Source organism: Cynocephalus volans, chromosome 10 (assembly GCF_027409185.1).
Source record: "Cynocephalus volans isolate mCynVol1 chromosome 10, mCynVol1.pri, whole genome shotgun sequence".
Lineage (NCBI taxonomy): Eukaryota > Metazoa > Chordata > Mammalia > Dermoptera > Cynocephalidae > Cynocephalus > Cynocephalus volans.
In genome coordinates, this window is record NC_084469.1 from 97,366,599 (window position 1) to 97,374,213 (window position 7,615).

A 7,615-nucleotide genomic window follows, 5' to 3' on the forward strand; every position below is an offset into this window, starting at 1 on the left:
AAAAGTAACACTATGATGAACCCCAGTTTACAGATGAGGAAAGTCTCCCAGCTAATGAGTGACAAAGACAGAATTCAATCCCAGGTGTCCAAGTTCTTAACCATTCTGTATCCTGCCTTGACATTGCCAGACTTGTCTCCCTCCGTGCTGAGCCAGTCCTTCTGAGCTGCAATGAGGAATTTTTCTCTACTTTCCTCTCCCATTCTATGTCTCACCTTTGAGAAAAGCCAAAGGATCTAGAGACAGAAAGTAGAATGGGGGGGGGGGGTGCCAGGGGCTGGGGAGTGAGTGTTTAATGGGGACAGAGTTTCAGTTTAGTGGTGATGGTTGCAGAGCAATGTGAATGTGTTTAATGCCACGGAACTGTGCACTTAAAGATGTTTAAAAGATAAATTTCATGTTATGTCTATTTTACCACACTTTTTGAAAGGGGAAAGGCAGAAGGAAGGTTTTTGCCTCTCATGGGGTGATTTTGCTTTGTGCTTTTCACACTTCAGCCTTCACCATGGGCTTGGGAACAGTATCAGGAGCCAGTTTAGAGAAACGGAGAGGGCATGGAATTGCCCAGGATCACACAGCACATTGGTGCCACGGCTTCACACAGCTCATTGGTGTAGGTTTCATATACAACCCCCAACTCAGCCTGAATGATGAGAGCCCCAGGATCCCTCTCCAGGGAGCAGCTGATTTTGCTTAAGCTCCTGACAGGGAGAGGCAGAAAGAGAAGGAAACAATTTCTTGCCTGAGCTTTGGGAATTCCTCCCCAGGGAGAGGTGCCCGCCAGTGAGGATGTCCCTGTTAAGTCTCCGATCACAGGATTAGGCGATTTCATTACTGTCTGCAAAGCTCCCAGGATGGGGACGGTTCACGCTTACAGATAATCACCCATGATACCGGGCGCTGAAGACATCACAGATTCCTGAGGCTGCTCGGGTAGTGGGACCAAGTTGTCAGCACCAGGAAAGTGCTCAGAGATGGCCCCATCCATCTTGGCATGGAGAGAGGAACTCAGGAGCCAGGGAAGGGGAGAAACCCACCCAAGGTCACACAGCAAAGGAGAGGCAAGATACTCCCTCAAAGCAGCCGTAACACTCATGGTTAAACCTGAGTTGGGTCCGATCCCTCCTCTGCCCAGAACATTCCATGGCTCCCACCTCTCTCCAGGCAAAAGCCCAAGTTCTCTCACAAGGCCCTACATGACCTGCCCCAGCCCATCCCTCCCTTCCCCTCCCCCCATCTCCCCCTCACTCTGCTGCAGCCACACGCGCCTCCTTGCTGTTCCTCCAACATTCCAGGCACAGTCCTGCCCCAGGGCCTTTGTACATGCTGTGCCCTCTGCCTGGAACACCTCCCAGCATCCCTCTCCTGAGTCAGTACAGTGGCCTCTGCCCTGATCCTCCAGCTCTGCCCTCGTCCCACACAATCCATCCTCCCTGCAGCAGCCAGAGGGCGCCTGTGAGCACCTGAGTCAGGTCCCTCCCTCCTCTGCCTACAGCCCTCCATGGCTCCCACCTCCCTCAGGGTAAAGTCTCAAGTCCTCCCCACGGCCCACAAGGCCCTGCACGACCTGCCCCGTCCCCTCCCTGCCCTCCCCTACTCCCTCTCTCCTCCTTATTCACTCCACCCCAGCTCTGGCACTCAAAAAACAAACAAAAAAATTAGGAACCCAATACAGAATACATGGGGATCTTGAACACATCTGAGATCTGAAAGGAACATCTAGTCCATGATCTGTGCTTGGATTCCTCCCTGGGTGAGAAGCTCACCACCTCCCAATAGGTCTCATCTCTGAGCTGTTCTGGCCATTAGCAAGGTCATTTTCAGCAAAATCTGGGCTGAGTTATTGTTTTATTTTTTCCCTTTGACATGTGAGTGTGTCACGGGAAGGAGGTAAAATGAGGTCAAGAGGAGAAATTCTGGGCTCTTTGCGGGATGACCGCTGTTTTGGATAGATCGGAAGCCCCTCTGGGGCCCGGGGAGTGAGATTAACCCAACCTCTGCCTTTCTCTGTCTGTCTTCATTTCTCTGACCCTGATTTCCCACTCTGTGTCTCTCTGTCTGTCTCTCTCCGTTTCTATCTCTCACCTCATCTCTTTCTGTCTCTGTGTTTCTGTCTCTGGGTCTCCGTGCTGTTCAAAGTCACACAGAGACCGAGGCAGCTTCTCAGACCCGAAAGAAAATTGCCAGCCTCCCCAGCTGCGGAATAATTGAATCGGTGGGCGGCCGGCACTGAATCAAGTGAAGAGGGAGGCGGGAGGGCGGGGGGGTGGGCACACTCTGGGATAAAAGTGGGGCCCTCATCGGGGGGATGCGCTTAGCTGTGGGCAGCAGGAGTGCAGGCGCGGGGAACAGGGCAGAGGGTGGGGGTGGGGGTCGTGTGAAATCTCACGAGCAGGCCTGGCTCCCCCAGGCTCCATTTCAGACAATCTGAATCCAGCAGAGAGAGTTAGAGGTCTGCGTTGTGTGTATCCCGCCCCCCACCCACCCACCCCCAACACATAGAGTTGGTTCAATCCCCAGAGCCATTTCTCACGCTGGGGGTGGAGGACTTCACCAGGGACCACCGCCAGGGGCTGCCCAGTTCATTAAAGCCAGGTTCCATTATCTGTCATCCAGCCATTCACACGCCCCCACCCCGTTACCCGTAGCCCCCACCCACCCACCCACCCATGGATCCATCCTTCACCCATCCATTTGCCCCTCATGCCCCATCCCCCTTCCATCCCTCAACCCTCCAGCTCCCATCCCCCATCCTTCCGCTTCCCTCCCCCGCCCACCCATACACCCCCCCCATACACCCATTGATTGATCATTCAACAAACACTTCTTAATCTCCCGCGCAGTGCCCGTTTCTGTCCTGATTGCTGGAGATACAGGAATAGGAGAGACAGCCAAGCCCTGCTCAATGGGAGCTTAGCGTCTACTGGGGAAGATAAATGTTAAACAAACGACGGAACACAGAACACACAACCCCATCGCTGAAACTGTGGCGGTTCCTTGAGAATCGCTCGGGCTGCTCTAGGATGTGTAATGGGGGGAAGGGGGCCAGATCGGCTGGGGGGTCTTGGAAGGGCTTCTCGGTGGAAGAGTGTGATGGGCAGACGGGGAACAACACTTACAAAGGAAAGGCAGATGGATCTGCCCCTCAGGAGGATGAGGAGTGGGTTTGGGGGGACGTTGCAAGCCCAGATTGGGTGTTGCAGGGTGTAAGGGGCCTGGGGCATGTCTGGGGAGACATAGGAGAATCAGCCATAGGAGGTGACCAGAGGACAAAGGAGTGTAGAAGGTGCAGCCAGAGAGGTAGGAGGGAAACCAGAGATGGGTGAGTCCCAAACCCAGGGAAGGGAGATGGAAGCCTGTTCCACCGTTGCTCCTCCTCGCCCAGATGGAGACTTAAGTTCCCGAGATGGGGTCAGGGGACCTGCCTCCCAGCTCAGGCTCCAATTAGGGACCTCCCGCCTCCTTCCTTATGGCAGAGAGCTGCTTCTGATCCCAGCCTACCAGCTCTGGCTGGAGCTCCCGGGCCAGGCCGCAGACCAAATCTAGCAGCCTCGATGTTCTCAGCTGTGAAATGGGAACATTTCACCCACTCCAGGAGGCTGCGGGGAAGCACCGAAGCCATGATGACCACAGCACGACATTATGGTGTCCTCTGCGCTGTGACTAGCCTGCATCATTCATTCATTCATTCAACAAATATTCATGGAGTGCCTGAGTACCATTCTCAGTGCTGGGAATACAGCTGTGAACACAACGGACACAATTCCTCTGTCCTCAAGAAGATAATACTAAAGTAGAGTGAGACCGATAGCCCACAAATCTAATTTCAGGATGCAGTGAGAATTTTAAAGCAATGGGAAGAAGAGAAAAAGGACAGAAATGGGGTAATCAGGGATGGCTTCTTTGAGCAGGTGGCATATGAGCTGAGACTGGGAGGAAGAGTCAATCTGGCCCAGAGGTCTGGAAAGAGCATTCTCGGCACAGGAAAACAGCAAAAGCCCTGAGGTAGGAGCAAGTTTGGCCTTTTAAGAATAAGCTACGTTTTGTGGCTGGAGCTGAGGGAGGGAGAAAGGGGTCCATGCTCTGTGGCAGCCAACCCTCTTCCTGGCTTCTCCTTCGTTGCAATTCATGCCACGCAACATGCTAGACATTTTCTTTATTTATCTTGCCTGTTTTCTCTCTCCCAGGCTGCCAGCTCCATAAAGATGGGGACTTTTTTCCTTCTGGATGGCTTGTTTCATGCTCTGCCTGCAGAACCTAGAACAGTGCCTGGACCAGAGTTATGACTTGATGCAAATTTTGAATGAATGGGCTGGCCGGTTAGCTCAGTTGGTTAGAGCGTGGTGCTGATAACACTAAGGTTCAGAGTTCGATCCCTGTACCCTCCAAGTGCAAATAAAAAAAAAGAAAGAAAGAAAGAAAAGAAAAAAATGAATTTTGAATGAATGAATGAATGAACAGGCATGCTTCCCATCAGAAGGTCCAGATAGGAGGGCAATCAGAGCCTCCAGCCACTTCAAGAGGCCCCTTAGGAGGTCAGAGCTAAGAGGTGTGAGGTCAGGGCCTCCCTTGATTACTGAGATTCTAATTAACTCCAGGGCTGAGAGGGCTGCCCCGCTCGGAGGAATTATAGATAAGTTTGCATCCAAGTGTTTGAGCAGTGGCTCTCAGGGGGGCTGGGCAGCGGCTCCCCCCCCGTCCTTCCACCCCCACCCCCAGCCAGCTGGCTGGGGAGGCGGGCAAGGAAAGAGGTCATTTGCATAGGCAGGTAATTGGTTTTGCAAATAAATCTGGTTCTTGAAATTTGTAGATTAGCAATAATACGTCTCCAGATGAGAGAGAAAGGTCACGGATGAATAAAACAACAATTAAACTTTCGGGAGATTATTAAACTAAACAGAAAGTTGGCACGGGGCAGCCAAGGGAATAGAAAGCGAGGCTGGGAAGGTGGAGGGGGTATGGGGGGCTTCTGCAGCAACGCCTCCCCCCCCCCTCCCCAGCAGAGCGCCTTCTGCATGCCAGGGTTTGGGGCATTCTGTGTGAGCCTCCCAGAATGGCTTTTAGGACTCCCATTTCTCAGATGGGAAAATTGAGGCCAAGAAGGAAAAGGGAGGTTCCTGAGGTCACACAGGAAGGCTGCATCCCAGGCAGGACTTGAACTCAAGCCCATCAGCTTTGCACCATCCTGGGTGGCAACGCGCCTCATCTAACAGTGGTGCGGAAATGAAAAGGCAGGTGGGGCTTGAATTGACAGAGCTGGGTTGAATCCCCCTTCTGCACCTCTTGGCTGTGTGACTGGGACCATTCTCTGTCCCTACTGTGCCTCAGTCCTTCCATGCCTATAAAATTGCAGCTAAGAGTATTTTAGGCATGATTTTAAATTTGCAAATGTTATTATACTTGTGTGGCAATTCAATGTGACACGGCGGCTAATGGACCGGGCACCGTGCCTGGCATGATGTAGGTGGCTGCTTTGGTCATCTCAGGTTCTTGGCGACAAGCAACAGAAGCATGCTCCAGGAAACATAAACAGAAATGAAGTTTAGAGGTAACTCTAGGGGTGGAAGGGAAGCTGGAGAAAGAGGGTCCAGTAGAGAGAAACCAAGGGAACTGGCCAGGTAATATGACCATCTTTTGGCTGTAACTAATGTGTGACCTTGGCTGAATCACCTTTCCCCTGGGACCTCAGTTTCCAAATCTCTAAAAAGGGAGAATGATTGTGCCTGCTTTGTTGATTGAATTTCATCCTTCAGAATATTTGCTGAGCCCCTACTGAGTGCTAAGTACTGTTCCAGGCACTGGAGATGCAGCAAGAAACCAAACGGGCAGAAATTCCTGTTGCCCTGGATAATGAGCAAGTAAATCAATAAAATCTATAGGGTTTTAGAGTGCTAGGTGCTAGAAAAAAAAAAAAATAGGGCAAGGAAGGTATCAGGAAGGGGCAAGAATTGGGGAGAGAGGGCAGGTGGCAATTTTAAACAGTTTTCAGGGAGGCCTCACTGAGAAGGTGACATTAGAGCCACAGAGAGATCTGGGAAGAGCATTCCTGGCAGATGGAATAGCCAGTGCAAAGGTCCTGAGGCAGCACTGAGCCTGGCATGTTGGAGGAACAGCAAGGAGGCCAATGTGGCTGGAGCAGAGTTAGCAAGGGGGAGAGTGGAGGGCAATGGGGTCAGGGAGATGATGGGTGGCAGATCATTCAGTGTCTTCTGGGTCATGGGGAAGACTTGAGCTTATGTACTGAGACAGGAACCTCATGTTCACACTCTGGCTGCCAAAAGACACAGAGAATGAAGAATGTCCACTCCTTTTTCCCAACCCATGCAGCAGCAGAAACTGGGATGGCCCCCAATAGCATTCCCCACTTTCTCCTTTCGACACAGAACCTGCCCAGCTAAACACTGCATTTCCCAGCCTCCCTTGCAGTTCAGGGTTACCATTTGACACATTATGCACAATAGGATGTAAGCATAAATAGAGCACGTGACTTCCAGGTTACAACCTCAGAAGAGAAGGACAGGTGCTCCTCTTCTCCTTCTTCCCATCCCCTCCATCTCTCTTGCCCCCATCTGGAAGGTGGCCACGATGGCAGGAGCTGGAGCAGCCATTATGGGCCATAAGCTGAAAGGTGGGAACAGAGGAGGCAGAGCAAGACAAAAAAGCCTGGGTCCCCGGTGATTATGGGGCTGCCATTGCAGCCTGGGCTGATGCCCAGACTGTGAGGACAGGGAATGATAAGCTTCTCCCATATTTAAGCCCTGGTCTTACAGTTTCACAGTCATGGTCACATGATTTCATGGCAACACAGACCTCAAATAATCAAGAGTTTTGAGCACTGTCACTGTCCATATTGCAGATTCTGGACTTTCCCTCTTCCCTGCGAACACTCCCCTGCTGCAAAATGCCCATCATCTCCCCTGTCCCCATCCCAATCTCCCTCTGACTCCACTCACCACCTCACCAGCCCACCTGCTACAACCAAACTGTACCTGCCAAATGCGCCACCTTGTGGCCAGCCTGGAAACTGTCCTTCTTGGCTCTTCTCAGGAAATCCTGCCCATCTGCAGCTGCCCACTTCTTGTTCTCCAACAGACTTCGTTTAATTCCAAGATATCTTCATGGACATCCTCCTCCCCTAAATCCTCTTCACATTCATCTCTCCAGTCCTCTCCCTTCCAAATTTTAGCTGTACCAGGAGAGCTGAGCTGGATCCTTTCAGCCTCTAAGTCCCATGTCTGTGGTGATGCTATAAGGCAGAAAGGGGACCAGACAGGGTGAATGAATCAGCCGAGTCACACAGCCAGGCTGTGCACTCCAAAGGAAGCAGAAGAGTGAACCTGGTCAAGAGAGGGCAGATCGCTGACTGGCCTGGGGACAGAGGACAGTGGGGACCCTCAGTCTGAGTGCCCACCACTGTCCCTCCCGGAAATCCTTCTGTCACAGTGGGATGATCTCATTTGCTCATTCTTCCCACAAACACTTACTGAGCAGCCACTGTGTGCCAAATACTACTTGGGACGTTGGGACCAAGACACCCATCCTCTCCCTCTCAGAGCTCACAGGTTAGTGAGGGGGTGATCAGAATGTCAGGAGGGGACCCAGAAGAGGCCCCTGA